This window comes from Panulirus ornatus, chromosome 19 (genome assembly GCF_036320965.1).
Source record: "Panulirus ornatus isolate Po-2019 chromosome 19, ASM3632096v1, whole genome shotgun sequence".
NCBI classification, from domain to species: Eukaryota; Metazoa; Arthropoda; class Malacostraca; order Decapoda; family Palinuridae; genus Panulirus; species Panulirus ornatus.
This window is the reverse complement of record NC_092242.1, coordinates 64,825,633-64,842,707: the sequence shown is the minus strand read 5'-3', so window position 1 is coordinate 64,842,707 and position 17,075 is coordinate 64,825,633. Positions and strand designations below refer to the sequence as shown.

The window sequence follows — 17,075 nt, the reverse complement described above, 5'->3', positions numbered from 1 at the left end:
GCTCTGTATAATGCAGTATCCAATGTTTTTTCAATGCCTTTTAACCCCAGAAGTTCCCTTGATTTTTGAGCCTCCCTTAATTTTGAATATATATATATATATATATATATATATATATATATATATATATATATATATATATATATATATATAAAGTGGATCGGATTATTCTAGTGGGCTAGGATAACTTAAGTACCCCATCAAAACCTATATACATACAATACCAAACTGAAATGAAGAAAATTTAATGCCAAACCGTAAGAATAAACAGCAGGGAGCGAGATGTTCTCACGCGCGTACCATTATCCCAGTGGTTTCATGACGACAACAAGGGGAGCGAGCAGAATAGATTCCGTTAAAATCCTGCGAGTCCAACACGCCATGTTTCGCTCGGCGAGCAGGCAGGCTTGGACCTGATGAAATACATGGTGCAGGCGGACAGCACAAGAACGGATGGTCTCTGACGAGGTTATGTGTTGGAGATCAGTGCATAGGAAAGACAGATAAGAGAAGAGCTGACGACCTGTGAGTAGGTTATCTGCTGGAGGACATTACATGGGAAAGATAGATAACAGAATACCTGATGGTCCTTGACGGGGTTATGTGCTGGAGGATAGTACATGGAAGGGATAGATAAGACGACCTGATGGTCTATGGCGAGGTTATGTGCTGGAGGACAATGCATGGGAGGGACAGATAGCAGAAGACCTGATTATTAATTACGAGGTTTATGGGCTGGAGAACAGTAATAGTACAGCCAATTCCAAAGCTGTTTAGATGGAGACAGGGGAGGAAAGCCTTATACCTGAGATTCACAAAGTATCCAGGTCAAGTACAGAAAAAAATGCTTTAAAATATATATATATATATATATATATATATATATATATATATATATATATATATAATATATATATATATATATATATAATATATATATAATATATATATATATATATATATATATATATATATATATATATATATATATATATATATATATATATATATATATATGATTTTCCCCCGGAAAGTGATTGAGGTTGGTATCCGTGTAACGCGTCTGGCGTTAGGATAGGTTGGCCATTCTGTATTGCGTCAACATGACGCGCAAGGCAGGCCGGGAGCATGTAAGAGAGGATAATGAGATTCCCATTTTTCATTCTACGTAATGAGCAAACACTAGTCTGAAGTATGGCACGGGACATGGTCGCGGGGAGATATGGTGGTAGACTGGGAGTTGAGTCCCTCCAGACATGATGAACAGAATTAGCTAAATAACCTCAGTGAGGAGAAACCCCGAGGTAGAAAACGATAGGAGTAAGTCTACGACAACGGATGGATTACATTATTACATTTATTGCTCGCTGCACATTTTCCTACGTGTTCCACTCGTATGATCTGTTTATTTATTCAATACGTATATTCCAGATTCCTTCACGGCTTCATCATTCTTTTATATAGTTTTATTCGCGTTGGAATTCCTTTCGTATTTACAGTGTTACGTATATTCTTTTCCTTCCTGCCAGAATTTCAGCAGGAAAAACCCGATATAACCAATATGATTCCACTGATTCCTTTACCTAACATTTCCTCCCGGCTTTCCGATGGAATTTGTGGATTTATGTGCAATTTCCAGCTGGTGGAATTCAATTAACCCCGTCGGCACGACGGTACGATCCTTGCGTACGACGGTATGATCCTTGAGGGCGACAGTACGTCCCTTGAGCACAACGGTACGATCACTGAGAAGACGGTACGACCCCTTGAGCACAATGGCACGATTCCTGAGCACGACGGTACGACGTTAGAACACGACGGTAACGACCCTTGAGAACGACGGCGCGACCTTTGAGGCGCGACGGTACGATCCTTGGTCACAACGGTACAACGTAACTCTTAGAGGTCAGGTCAAAGTTCACGCCGTCACATCCAATGGATCGTACGTAAGGGAGTACAACACTTCGCTTCTTGGAACCGGACTATTGCTGTCCATAAGGAGAAATACACAGGTGCCAGACTGTATGGTGTGTGCCTTGATATAGGCCCAGTGGTGTATATGACAAGACCACAGGGCTGTCTCTGTATTGCCTGCCCACGAGTCTACAGGATAGACGATACAAAAGTAGTACAAGCTACGTCTTCCACTGGGGGGATAGGAGAGCATACCGTTTTGTCTTGGGTAGAGATGGTTTACAAGCGTTGGCGCCTTTGTAAAAGATTACGCGTTAGTTTATTTACTTGCTGTCGTCGCCTGCTTGTTCAGAAATTGTATACACTTTGTAAATTTACGCAATTGCCTGCTGGTATATATATTTTTTTTCAGTCCATTTTTTGTTTCTATAGGAATTTTTATTGTAAAAATATGTATTCATAAATACTTCCTGCATTACTGCCTTGTGCCACAGGAAATTATAGTATATCTCATTCGGCAGAACAAAAAACAGAAACAAAATCGAGATTTTCTGCATAGTTCCGCATTATTTTCATTTTATAAAATTCTCGCACAGCACAAGATGAATAGATATGAAAATATTCGTCGAAAATTGCATACTTGCTTGCGTGGTGTGGGAAGGCCGCCGCTCGGCAGACGCTGTTGTTGTAGGATATCATAGAGCGAGTCGTTTTCCCCTCGCCGCCCGCTATCATGCCTCGGGGTGATGATTGCCTGACGGCCACTGGCTGGCTGTCTGCGGGACGCTCTCGTGGAGGCAGCGGTGGTGATGCGGCGTAACAGGGTGGGTGATAGCTACGCTGGAGTTTTCGATAGTGGCGTCGTAAGGCGTGGGTGCCTAAGGAGAACCAGATAACAAAAAGTCTGATGGCATATATATATATATATATATATATATATATATATATATATATATATATATATATATATATATATATATGTGTGTGTGTGTGTGTGTTCCTATGAGTCCACGGGGAAAATGAAACGCGATAAGGTTCCCAAGTGCACTTTCGTGTAATAATCACATCATCAGGGGAGACACAAGAGAGAAATATGTCAGTTGATATACGTAGAAGAGACGAAGCTAGGACGCCATTTGGTAAACATGTGATATATGATGTACTGGAGGACAGTTATAGTATAGGACATTCCTACTTTTATGTAGATGGAGGCGGTATAGCACAGAAGATAAGATCCTCTACATCCGTCATCATTGATGGAGGCAGGAAAGTAAAGGGCAGAGGGCTTTTTCCGCTCATAACTCCCTCTGGCATATTCGCTGGCAGGAAAAAAAGATACATATATATATGTATATAAAGGACATCATGTAAGAGGAAGTACACCGACGGAAATATATATCACAGAATAGGATTAAAGGAACATTCATTCAGATATAGTTCCAGCCGCTCTTCTCCGATAAAAAAGAAAATGTGAAAAGTAATTGCATATTACACGATCATTTTTTTTTAAGACATTCTTAGTCGCTGATAATTAATACCATTGTCTAGCAGTGTATCGATTGGCTTGGCATTTACTGTATTTAATCTTAGTTTATGCCAGTTTATTGTCGCTTCGGGAGTTGTTTGGCAAGGGGAATAGTCAGGTGATTTAGGAGAGGGTGTTGTCAGGTGGGGGAGAGCTGTTAGGTGAAGAGTTATGAGATGGGATGTGCGTTACAGGGGGTTGTAAGATAGGGAGTTGTTAGTGATTAGAATCAGTATCTGTTGGACACTGACGATCTCGTGTCTAATGGTATACCATTCACCATAAGTACTCACATACCATACTTTGATTAGATGTTAGAGGAACCATTTGTTAGGAGTAGATAGCTAAGAATTAAATGGAAGAGTGATGACAGGAACTGTAGTCGAAGTGAGGGGAGAATGTTGCTCGGTCCACATTACCATTTTGATTTTTTTTTCAGTTCCCCCAAAAGTATCATGTTTTATCAGTGATTCATATTCTATTATATTAGATGATACCTAGAGTTGGCATTGTCCGTTCATTATCACACACACACACACACACACACACACACACACACACACACACACACACACATACACATACACACAGACACGGGGCAACACGAGTATAAAACACAAATAGTAATCACATTTAGGTTGAAGTGAGTGTGTACACTAAAGAGGAAAGACATGGTATGTATAGAACATATAAAATTTTTATATAGATGGTACAACACGTTTAAATTTCTAACCCCGCATATATATATATATATATATATATATATATATATATATATATATATATATATATATATATATATTGTATGTTTACCAAATGGCGTTTTAGCTTCGTCTCTTCGATGTATATCAACTGACTGTATATTTCTCTCTTGTGTCTCCCCTGATGATGTGATTATTACACGAAAGTGCACTTGGGAACTTATATATATATATATATATATATATATATATATATATATATATATATATATATATATATATATATATATATATATATATATATAATTTTACCACAGTGGGTAGACTGCATGTACAGGTATGCACATCCGACCTCCAAATTCAACAGGACCAGTCACCATGTTAGTGTGGCATTTGGTCCACGTATTTGCTCTCGTTAATTGGTTTACGATGTGTTCTCTCGGGGTAAATTGGGCAATGGCCGGTTTGCTGCTGCTGCTGTGTGGTGGAAGGATACCATGGTTGTGAAAAACCAGGCTTTAAAGTTCAGGATGATCAGGTTAGGGTATGGCTGTTGTAGGGTTGGTTAGGTTATGGTTGTTTTAAGTTTGGTTAAGTTAGTTGTAGTAGGTTTGGTTAGGTAAGATGTTAAGTTCCCCAAAGTAAGTTATAGGTATATTCTTTAACCTCAGTTTTATCGGTCATCACACAAAGCCTAAGGATAGTGTGCCGTAGAGCAGAAGTTTCGCACCGTGCTTGTTCCGGCTTCGTACCTTCGCGTAGTGCTCAAGGGTCATATCGTCGTGCTCAAGGGTCGTATCGTCGTGCTCAAGGGTCGCATCGTCGTGCTCAAGGGTCGTATCGTCGTGCTCAAGGGTCATATCATCGTGCTCAAGGGTCGTATCGTCGTGCTCAAGGGTCGCATCGTCGTGCTCAAGGGTCGTATCGTCGTGCTCAAGGGTCGTATCGTCGTGCTCAAGGGTCATATCATCGTGCTCAAGGGTCGTATCGTCGTGCTCAAGGGTCGTATCGTCGTGCTCAAGGGTCGCATCGTCGTGCTCAAGGGTCGTATCGTCGTGCTCAAGGATCGTATCGTCTTGCTCAAGGGTCGCATCGTCGTGCTCAAGGGTCGTATCGTCGTGCTCAAGGGTCGCATCGTCGTGCTCAAGGATCGTATCGTCGTGCTCAAGGGTCGCATCGTCGTGCTCAAGGGTCGTATCGTCGTGCTCAAGGGTCGCATCGTCGTGCTCAAGGGTCGTATCGTCGTGCTCAAGGATCGTATCGTCGTGCTCAAGGGTCATATCATCGTGCTCAAGGGTCGTATCGTCGTGCTCAAGGGTCGTATCGTCGTGCTCAAGGATCGTATCGTCGTGCTCAAGGGTCGTATCGTCGTGCTCAAGGGTCGTATCGTCGTGCTCAAGGGTCGTATCGTCGTGCTCAAGGGTCGTATCGTCGTGCTCAAGGGTCTAATGACCAGGTGGTAACCGATAGCCAGATATGACGAATGTCTGCTGGTTGGTTACCACTGTATCCAGCAACGGGTCGCCTCGCCTCGTTATGGACGACCCGTGAGTACGGTCAATTAACCACTGTACAGTGCACACACGTTAGTTGGCTACGCGACCCCGGATAACAACTGGCTGTGGCTCCCTTTTTTTTCAAATTTGATTCACGCAGATTTTTGCCGTAAGCGAAGCGTGAGCAACGCCCTATTGGAAAGTATTCCGTTGCATACCGAAAAAAAATTATATATATATATATATATATATATATATATATATATATATATATATATATATATATATATATATATATATATATATATACGTGTTCTTGCGTTGATGTATTTAATAGCTGTTCTTGATTGATGAGTATAACTTGCTGACAGTTATGCTGTTATAAAGCCATTCGGGCAACGTGTGAAGTAGACCCGGTAAATGCTGGTGGAAATTTAGTTGGTTAACCCGCACTATATATATATATATATCTAGTGACGGCTTGTGTGTGGCCTTAAAATTACCGGAGGTTTTTATTTGTTTGGTTGACGCTGACTGCCTGAATCGATAGGCTATTTTAGAAGCACTAGTCACAAGCCAATCAGAAATATCATTATCTAAATAACTTTACCAGTATTCCTGTCCATCTTCACACTTCCAAGAACCTTCAACAATCCCCAAAAACTCATCTCCCAAAATCTTCCCTTCTGTCATCAGTCGCGAATATAATTTTCAGCCGTGGCTCCAGCCAACTGGCCGTAAATCAAGTAACGTAGTTTGTAAATTTTGACGCATGTTCATAATGACCTTTGTAGCCGTAGAATCGAGGAACAGATTGATTTACAGTGTTAAATGATGTCCGGTGTAAAAGGAAATTTACTGGAACACTTGTGATCGCTGAAGAGGATGACATGGAAAATAAAAAGGCTCGCAGGAAATTAGGAAGGGACGGAGAAATAGCAGAAGAGAAGGAGAGAGAGGGTGATATGATATAGAAAACGGAGAGGATAAAGACACAAGAAGCCAAAGAAATCAGGTCGGTTTTAATTAAGATTCAGAGAAATCTATGCGAACGTACCTGATGGAATTAGTTTAATGCATTTTTTTCCCACCTTCCTTTGAGAGATCCAATTCGAGATGATATAGATGAGCATGGAGTACACAAGGAATTTGATAATTACTGGTTTGAGCCGAGATCAAAATCAGTCGTTTTAAAGTAGGAAAGCTGGACGAGAATCATATATGGTGTTGTCTTGGTGCAATTGTGTGGATGTGTGGAGGGGCATTCGCTCTGTGGTCATCAGATCCACAGTCCGCACCGTACGTTAGACATCTTAGGTGTAAAACGTGTGTATTCTATATTCTACAGGAGCCAAGGATCGCACCGTTGTGTTTAAGAGGTCGTACCGTCGTGCGATATTTCAGGGTCGTACCCGCTGTGATGAAGCGCTCGCACCGTCGTGCTCAAGGGTCGCATCGTCGTGCTCAAGGGTCGTTATCGTCGTGCTCAAGGATCGTATCGTCGTGCTCAAGGGTCATATCATCGTGCTCAAGGGTCGTATTCGTCGTGCTCAAGGGTCGATCGTCGTGCTCAAGGGTCGCATCGTCGTGCTCAAGGGTCGCATCGTCGTGCTCAAGGGTCGTTATCGTCGTGCTCAAGGGTCGATCGTCGTGCTCAAGGATCGTATCGTCGTGCTCAAGGGTCATATCATCGTGCTCAAGGGTCATATCATCGTGCTCAAGGGTCGTATCGTCGTGCTCAAGGGTCGCATCGTCGTGCTCAAGGATCGTATCGTCGTGCTCAAGGATCGTATCGTCGTGCTCAAGGATCGTATCGTCGTGCTCAAGGGTCATATCATCGTGCTCAAGGGTCGTATTCGTCGTGCTCAAGGTCGTATCGTCGTGCTCAAGGGTCGTATTCGTCGTGCTCAAGGTCGTATCGTCGTGCTCAAGGGTCGTATCGTCGTGCTCAAGGATCGTATCGTCGTGCTCAAGGGTCGCATCGTCGTGCTCAAGAGTCGTATCGTCGTGCTCAAGGTCGTATCGTCGTGCTCAAGGGTCATATCATCGTGCTCAAGGGTCGTATTCGTCGTGCTCAAGGGTCGTTATCGTCGTGCTCAAGAGTCGTATCGTCGTGCTCAAGGGTCGCATCGTCGTGCTCAAGGGTCGCATCGTCGTGCTCAAGGTCGTATCGTCGTGCTCAAGAGTCGTATCGTCGTGCTCAAGAGTCGTATCGTCGTGCTCAAGAGTCGTATCGTCGTGCTCAAGGGTCGTATCGTCCGTGCTCAAGGGTCGTATTCGTCGTGCTCAAGGGTCGCATCGTCGTGCTCAAGAGTCGTATCGTCGTGCTCAAGGGTCATATCATCGTGCTCAAGGGTCATATCATCGTGCTCAAGGGTCATATCATCGTGCTCAAGGGTCATATCATCGTGCTCAAGGGTCATATCATCGTGCTCAAGGGTCGTTATCGTCGTGCTCAAGGGTCGTATTCGTCGTGCTCAAGGATCGTATCGTCGTGCTCAAGGGTCGCATCGTCGTGCTCAAGGGTCATATCATCGTGCTCAAGGGTCGTTATCGTCGTGCTCAAGGGTCATATCATCGTGCTCAAGGGTCATATCATCGTGCTCAAGGGTCATATCATCGTGCTCAAGGGTCGTTATCGTCGTGCTCAAGGGTCATATCATCGTGCTCAAGGGTCATATCATCGTGCTCAAGGGTCATATCATCGTGCTCAAGGGTCGTATTCGTCGTGCTCAAGGATCGTATCGTCGTGCTCAAGGGTCATATCATCGTGCTCAAGGGTCGCATCGTCGTGCTCAAGGGTCATATCATCGTGCTCAAGGGTCGTATCGTCGTGCTCAAGGTCGTATCGTCGTGCTCAAGAGTCGTATCGTCGTGCTCAAGGGTCATATCATCGTGCTCAAGGGTCATATCATCGTGCTCAAGGGTCGATCGTCGTGCTCAAGGATCGTATCGTCGTGCTCAAGGGTCATATCATCGTGCTCAAGGGTCATATCATCGTGCTCAAGGGTCGTTATCGTCGTGCTCAAGGATCGTATCGTCGTGCTCAAGGGTCATATCATCGTGCTCAAGGGTCATATCATCGTGCTCAAGGGTCATATCATCGTGCTCAAGGGTCATATCATCGTGCTCAAGGGTCATATCATCGTGCTCAAGGGTCATATCATCGTGCTCAAGGGTCGTTATCGTCGTGCTCAAGGGTCATATCATCGTGCTCAAGGGTCGCATCGTCGTGCTCAAGGGTCGCATCGTCGTGCTCAAGGATCGTATCGTCGTGCTCAAGAGTCGTATCGTCGTGCTCAAGGGTCGCATCGTCGTGCTCAAGGATCGTATCGTCGTGCTCAAGGGTCGTATTCGTCGTGCTCAAGGATCGTATCGTCGTGCTCAAGGGTCGTTATCGTCGTGCTCAAGAGTCGTATCGTCGTGCTCAAGAGTCGTATCGTCGTGCTCAAGGGTCGTTATCGTCGTGCTCAAGGGTCATATCATCGTGCTCAAGGGTCATATCATCGTGCTCAAGGGTCGTTATCGTCGTGCTCAAGGGTCATATCATCGTGCTCAAGGGTCATATCATCGTGCTCAAGGGTCATATCATCGTGCTCAAGGGTCATATCATCGTGCTCAAGGGTCATATCATCGTGCTCAAGGGTCATATCATCGTGCTCAAGGGTCATATCATCGTGCTCAAGGGTCATATCATCGTGCTCAAGGGTCATATCATCGTGCTCAAGGGTCGCATCGTCGTGCTCAAGGGTCGTATTCGTCGTGCTCAAGGGTCATATCATCGTGCTCAAGGGTCGTATCGTCGTGCTCAAGAGTCGTATCGTCGTGCTCAAGGGTCGATCGTCGTGCTCAAGGGTCATATCATCGTGCTCAAGGGTCATATCGTCGTGCTCAAGAGTCGTATCGTCGTGCTCAAGGGTCGCATCGTCGTGCTCAAGGGTCGCATCGTCGTGCTCAAGGTCGTATCGTCGTGCTCAAGGGTCGTATTCGTCGTGCTCAAGGGTCATATCATCGTGCTCAAGGGTCGCATCGTCGTGCTCAAGGTCGTATCGTCGTGCTCAAGGGTCGTATTCGTCGTGCTCAAGGATCGTATCGTCGTGCTCAAGGATCGTATCGTCGTGCTCAAGAGTCGTATCGTCGTGCTCAAGGGTCGTATTCGTCGTGCTCAAGGATCGTATCGTCGTGCTCAAGGGTCGCATCGTCGTGCTCAAGAGTCGTATCGTCGTGCTCAAGAGTCGTATCGTCGTGCTCAAGGGTCATATCATCGTGCTCAAGGGTCGTATTCGTCGTGCTCAAGGGTCATATCATCGTGCTCAAGGGTCGTTATCGTCGTGCTCAAGGGTCGCATCGTCGTGCTCAAGGGTCATATCATCGTGCTCAAGGGTCATATCATCGTGCTCAAGGGTCATATCATCGTGCTCAAGGGTCATATCATCGTGCTCAAGGGTCGTATTCGTCGTGCTCAAGGGTCGTATTCGTCGTGCTCAAGGATCGTATCGTCGTGCTCAAGGGTCATATCATCGTGCTCAAGGGTCATATCATCGTGCTCAAGGGTCATATCATCGTGCTCAAGGGTCATATCATCGTGCTCAAGGGTCGCATCGTCGTGCTCAAGGGTCGCATCGTCGTGCTCAAGGGTCATATCAGTGGAGGCAGAGGGAGGGAAACGGAGCTCCCTGGAGACAGCCATTGTCTGATTAAGGGAGGGTAGGCTACCATGAATATTGGATCACTCCCTCCTCCCAGAACATTACTAACAGGGCTTTTCTGTTTATTCAGGCTAGTGATAAGTCGCTACTTTGTGTGTGTGTGTGTGTGTGTGTGTACGTGTTATGTATTTTTGCATAATAGGGACGGAGTTTTAAGACTCGCGGGGCACCACCTCGTACCCCGTTTACCATCAAAATATTCCTCAATATTTATGTTCAGTGTTAGTCTTAATTCCACACTGTTTGCATAGCTTGTTTCACGGTTTCACAACAGTTTCAAGGTTTCACAACGCTGTTGCTGAAGAAACCCCTTTGTCAAGTCCCTCCTTACACTTCCTCACGTTTCCCCACACACTTCCTCACGTCCCCCTATGTACTTCCTCACGTCCCTCCATACACTTCTTCACTTCCCCCCTCATACTCACGTCCCCCAACCCCTCATACACTTCCTCACGTCCATCTTTACACTTCAGTGTTGCCTAACCTGCAGGAATAGCCTCTCCAAGGCTTCTCTGATGTCAACGAAGTGATCTATGTTAACGTCGTCTTGACACCGTAGAAATTTACATACGGTTCTCATGCCACCACCGACCCATGTGTGTGTATGTGTGTCACGGGTAATTACTGAGTTTGTCAGAATTATCATTACGTAATTATACAATTAGTTTGTATACGTATGATGTACATGACGGCTAAATTACTCGCTAACGGACGCCAAATTATTTCATCATTCATGTCTACGAAGTGTGTGTGTGTGTGTGTGTGTGTGTGTGTGTGTGTGTTTGGTCATCTAGCCCCATGACTCCTATTATGGGGATCTTGTAGCTCCTAGACCGCGCTACAGTCAATAGCAGAGAAATGATGAACTCTTGAGAAGTTTATACGAAGGATACGTTGATATTGTGTCTGTATATATATATATATATATATATATATATATATGCAGCATAGTATTGTGTTCACTTATATATTATAAAGGGTTTGTCGCTGGACTTGGCCTGCGTGGGGTGCAGCGCTGGTGAAAACTCCCCTTTGGCGGAATCTAATCATCAGTGGACGAGAATGACTCCACTCCTCTGGGAACTCCTCACTTCAGAGGAGTTCATCATTTCCCCGCTGAGGATCGTAAAGCGCTTACCCGCGAAGCAGCTGGAGCGCGAGTGATAAAGAGGGCTGGTGTTTTATGTAACGGTATTTAAATGGAGCCAGAAGGATCGCCATCTTGAGTAGGAAAGTAGATTATAGATAGTTTTCTTATTTTTATATAGATGACAGGAACAGCTGACAGCCGTTGAATTGATCAACACACACACACACACACACACACACACACACACACACACACACACACACACACACACGCACACAAGCGCACCCATCCCCAAATTCAAGGTCGGCATATTACACTCTGTCTAACTGACCCGTGGCCTCATGACTTCTTTTGGGTGGACGGCGATAAATCTCAGCGTACAAAGGACCACGAGTCGTTCGCCTCCCTCCGGGACAAATGGGTTGCAGTCGGTGTGTGCGCGTCGGGCGGTGAAGGTGTGGTGTTGGCGAGGTAAGGCTAGCCAGGCCCGGGCGCCACCCACCCTCTCAGCCCGGTGGCCGCCGCTGCCGCACACCCTTTTCCCTGGACTGCGTTGGGCGATCTTACCAGTGTATCCAAAGCCGGATGATTTTAAATGTTTGTCAAGGACTGTCTAGTGGATCCCACACCCCCACCTGCTGTAATAGTCTCTCTATTTTTTCAAGAGTCGGAATGATTAACGCTCAAGGAGTTCAAATTAATAACCAATGGATTTTTTTCCTTTTGTTCTGCCTTTATTATAAATTTTTGACCACTTTGACTTCTGTAAGGGCAGCCTTCTGCCTGTGTCATGTAGGATATATAAATAGATATAGATCACACAAAATTCACATACGAAGCCACATTGGGAGTGCTGAATGCTTAAAAACTTACATATGGCAATTACAAAGAATGAAACCATTAGGTGAAAAGTAAAAGATATATTCAGGAAATAGGCATGTTTCACAACTTTGCATGTTATGGGTTCACCCAGTATGCACAGCTCCCTCCTGCACAAGTTTATACCTGATGTCTCTACAAACAGATGAATACATCATTGTTCTGCTGGACAGACGACCCTCCGCTGTGGCTGTGTCGTTAGGAACGCAAAGCGCGTCGACTTTGATATGTGTCAGTCATCGCCGGCCTCGGTGTGAGATCGCATCTCTTTTTGAACTGCCCACGTATGACCCTTTCTAGTGACTCAAGTCTGTTTATAAAGGCATTTGATATTTTTTATATTTCTTATTGCGCCTTTGGAATAGTTTAGAGATGCGTGGTAATATTTTTTGATATGTAGGTTTTCGCAAGGAGAGAGAGAGAGAGAGAGAGAGAGAGAGAGAGAGAGAGAGAGAGAGAGAGAGAGAGAGAGAGAGACGGGAGGGGTTGGGGTTAACCCACTTGCTTGTGCTGGTTTTTATTTGGATGGTTGCCGATCATTATTAATTCTACGTTTCATTTTTTGTTTCAAATGTTTTCTCACTGCTCATATGACCACATTCGCTATTGCGAATTTCATTTTTCTTTATAAGTCTGCAACCTAACCACTTACGTCAACAGTAAAGCGTCTTAGATCATAGCACGTTGGATAATATTGTAAACGTAATGTTTCCCGCTTTCATGTCATAGCAAATGACTAATTTGCCAGGATGTTTTTACAAGACGGCTTCTCTCTGGCTGGTGTATCTCTCCCAACATTGCCACAAGCTCGACCTTGATTGTCTCGTATTTTTTCCCCCCGTTCCTCTCTCCTCTCAGAAATTATATCATGCTAACCAATGTTCATGACCCAGTCTGCATCTGTGTCCACACACGGGGATAAATGAGATCGAATTGTGGTGTGAACTTTGGAAATCTTTAGTCGCTGTATTTCTGTAATACTTCGTAAATGGAACGAGCTACCATACTGTTGGCATTATTTTCTTATCGATCAAAAGCCTATAAAGTCAGTAATCTTAACTAGCATTGGTCCCAGAGGCAAGTGAACAAATTGGTGGGTGCCGGGACGAACACCATGGTCCCCGAACCGTATCAATTGTCGTTAAAAGACACGAAATGCGATACTTTTACGGTAGGCTGAAATACTATCTCTCGGCAGGTAGCCTTCTAGTACAAAAAACATGAATGGGTCGCGTCACGGGCGTAAGTGAAAGTATAACCAAAATAAAAACTAACCAAATGGCCACACTTGCTTCGTCCACTGGCAAGTCGGACCCCGAGGGAATATACAGAGGTTCCCAATGGTCCAGTGCCTCATCTGCTGTTTTGAGTCGAAAAGAATTAATACCTCCTTATTTTTAAACGGCTATAGAGTAGCAAGGGTTGGGGTAGTGTTATGGCATTTGAGTAATTCACCAGTGCACCGAATTTGTACTTTGTCTCTTACGTTTTTAAGGCAAGAAAGTTGAAACATCATACACGGCGCGTGGCATTAAGTTCGGCTAGTCCGGTCACGTCCTAAGATTGGATGAGGACCATTTGAATACCTTTTGTTATTTTTGTCTTAAGAGGAAACGTAGTAAACGTAATAATCGGATAAATCAATATATCAGTCAATGAGCCACGCATTATCTTTATCTAATATGCTGGGAGAGCAAGACACAATAAGAGGTGTTTGTTTTGATCTGCGTTCATACGTCCGGCAGCCGCGCACACTTCGACTGCAATGTAGAAGTCGTGCAGGAGCAGGTACACTAACTCCTCCAGGACCACAAGTCCAGCTAGTTTCCACATTAATATCTAGTGCCCGGTGTGCCTCATTTAAGTTCCCCCTGGTGAATTATAATGTGACATCCTCCTGTGTGTCCTCAGAGCAGGTGGTGATGTGATTTATAGTATCTGATGGGTTGACAGAGTGTGAGGCTGTCAGCATGCGGCAGGTGGGGTGTTGGTGGTGGTGGTGGTACAGTGTTGTGGTTGGGAGTCTATAGAGCAGGACACCCAGGGATCACCATGAAGCACAGAACAATTACAACAGTGTCTGGCCAAAGCAGGGTTATAGTTGTAGTGTTCTGCCACCACGACGGTATAACAATAAATGACATGGAGGAGAGAACTTGAGAAAACGCATCTCAGTGAAAAATACCATTCCCGTGGGAAGGTCAGGTAAGGTATCCATGATTTTTTTTTTGTTTTTGTTTTGTATGTCTTAGCTAGCTCTGACTATGCATGATAGAAGATATAACAGATTTCAGGGCCACTTTCACAGACAAGTAGTGTTGCCGTGATTATTTTTATAGAGTCGAAAGGAAACCTTTTGAACAACGCCCTCTTTGTATGTGTGATGGTATGAAGGAGGCTTAACAAACGGGCAACCCACACGATGGGGTTCCGCCTCCCAGTAAACAAGGTGATGTTAGAGAGTATAAATATTAATGGACCTGGGCTGACCCTCCTTAGATGTTATAGTAGACATTTTAGACTTTAAAGAAGTTTAGATTTTTGTCGTACTAACTTTTGATTTCCTCATCACGTTTCATAAGCGAAAACTGATGATTAGATGAACAAACGTTTAGGGTTCAGACATTTTTTGAAGGTGAATACACACCTATTTCATTATCAACAAGTTCGTTTTTAGTAGTTTCAAAATTATTAGTCTCATAAAATGTGATCACTTTTTCTGTTTTCATTACTTATAGTATCCCTTAAGAGTTGAACTCAAAGGAGATTGGTGATCATATTAGGTTATGCATATATTTATAACCTGATGCAGTTGACGCGTGTCGTGATTTGGTAAACACGTCCTCTCATGACCTTCCAAATTTGTGATGACTAAACATCTCTCCCGTGACATTTCACAGGCCTGACTGTTGCGAGAATATGTGAAGCATTTGTTTTTTTTTTTTTCCGACACTAGATACTGCTTCGTACGGTTTACAGTCCCCTTGGTTTTATGATTATGTACCATTTGGAGATCTAGCCAAAAGTTTGCTTTGGTAACGACTCTTAAACTGCTTGACCGTGAGGGGGGCTAGACTTCGGTATCAATATTGGCCTGACTTTTTGACTTGACCCAAAACACACGGGTGAAAAAGGCCAGGACATTTCTACGTACACCCGAGGCTCGTGCCGTCGTGGTCGAGTGGTTATAACCTCCTTCGCCGAAAAGATAGACAGCCACCAGCCAGCCAATCAGCCCACGTGGCGATGGTCGGACGGCTTGCGGCTAGTGGCTGCCTCCCTTGTGTGTGCGGGGAGTCGTCTTCTTTCTTGAAGGCGTTGGGCGAAGCAGTGCTCTTGATTGGTGCATTCCAACCCTTCACTTTTGCTGCTTGAGGGAGACCATGCTCATATATATATATATATATATATATATATATATATATATATATATATATATATATATATATATATATGAATCATTCACGAAAGCGCCTGAATCTCCGTGTTTTATTTTCCTTGTGGCTACAACATATACGTGAATCGCATGTCTTTTGGGATTTATTTGTATATATATATATATATATATATATATATATATATATATATATATATATGCGTCATTGCACTCCGCCTGCTTGTGGTTACACCGCCAGTCAAGAGTCACCTTCAGCGAGGCTCCGTTATCCTCGTTTAGCGAGGAAGGACTACAGTCATGTCCAGGAATTACATACTGGAAATCTTGTAGCCTTGAAGCTGCAGGAGCCCCTCCATGATTTTTTTTTTTTTATTTTTGACAGCGAAAAATCATCTTTGTCGAGGCTGTAGTATTAGGAGTATAGTCTCGTCAAAGACTTTACTCCAAAGAAGTTTAAATTCCCTTGCTGTTGGAAGTAGCACAGGCTCGTGGTGCAGGAACCTTTAAAAAGGCGTTTTGTAACACCAGGACTCTGCCATAGAAATCAATCGAGGGGTAACTATTATAATTATATGTAAGTGTTACAGGGCTCCGCCTGCAAAAGGTTACCACTGCGAGTAGTAGAGTCGGTTTGGCTAGGCTGTATCATCGTCTATTAGCGGGAGTGCATTCTCGTTAGAGATATTTCTCGTTTTAAAAGGGTTACATCCTCTGTCTACTGCAGGAACCCCGTAAAAGGGTTCTTGGGGTTATATACAATTTAACAAAACCAAAACATTAAAGACCAGTGCCCATTTAGTGATCGCTAATTTCGTATTGTTGTCATGTTTTCGCCACAGTGGTTCTCGTATACGCAAACATGTATCTCGTCTTCAGCCATTTAAATTGCGTCTTAGACTGTCAAAGTTAAAGATGGGAAACAGTATTGGAAATCTAATTTATAATCTGTTCTTGTGCCTTTGAAAACCTTTGAGATAAACAAGAAGAACGAATAGAAATTAGTTAAGGAACAAATGTTCATTGTGTGTGTGTGTGTGTGTGTGAGGGAGAGAGAGAGAGAGAGAGAGAGAGAGAGAGAGAGAGAGAGAGAGAGAGAGAGAGAGAGAGAGATTATTATTCCAAATATGTATGATGTTTATGTCAAGATGTCTGGTTTAATGACCATATTCCAGTTGACAGCCGATAAATCCAACAGCACTCATATTTGGAGTCGAGCGACACGAAAACATTTTATTTTATAAGTAAATGAAAACTCGTATTCCCTGCGTGTCGTAAAAGGCGACTAAAAGGGGAGGGAGCGGGGGGCTGGAAATCCTCCCCTCTCGTTTTTTTTTTTTTTTTTTTTTTTTTTTTTTTTTTTTTAA

General features: G+C 43.9%; 1 protein-coding gene across 3 annotated transcripts in view; it reads left to right on the top strand.

Moving 5' to 3' along the window:
* Positions 1-17,075, top strand: part of LOC139755611 (uncharacterized) — a 166,794-nt gene that overhangs the window by 32,141 nt on the left and 117,578 nt on the right. The window contains exon 1 of one of the 3 annotated variants that reach the window (XM_071674161.1): positions 14,073-14,519. The exons of the other annotated variants lie outside the window; for them this stretch is intronic. The gene's annotated coding sequence lies outside the window, so the exon portion shown is untranslated. Of the gene's footprint in view, positions 1-14,072; positions 14,520-17,075 lie in introns of those variants that run through there. 3 annotated transcript variants of the gene reach the window in all.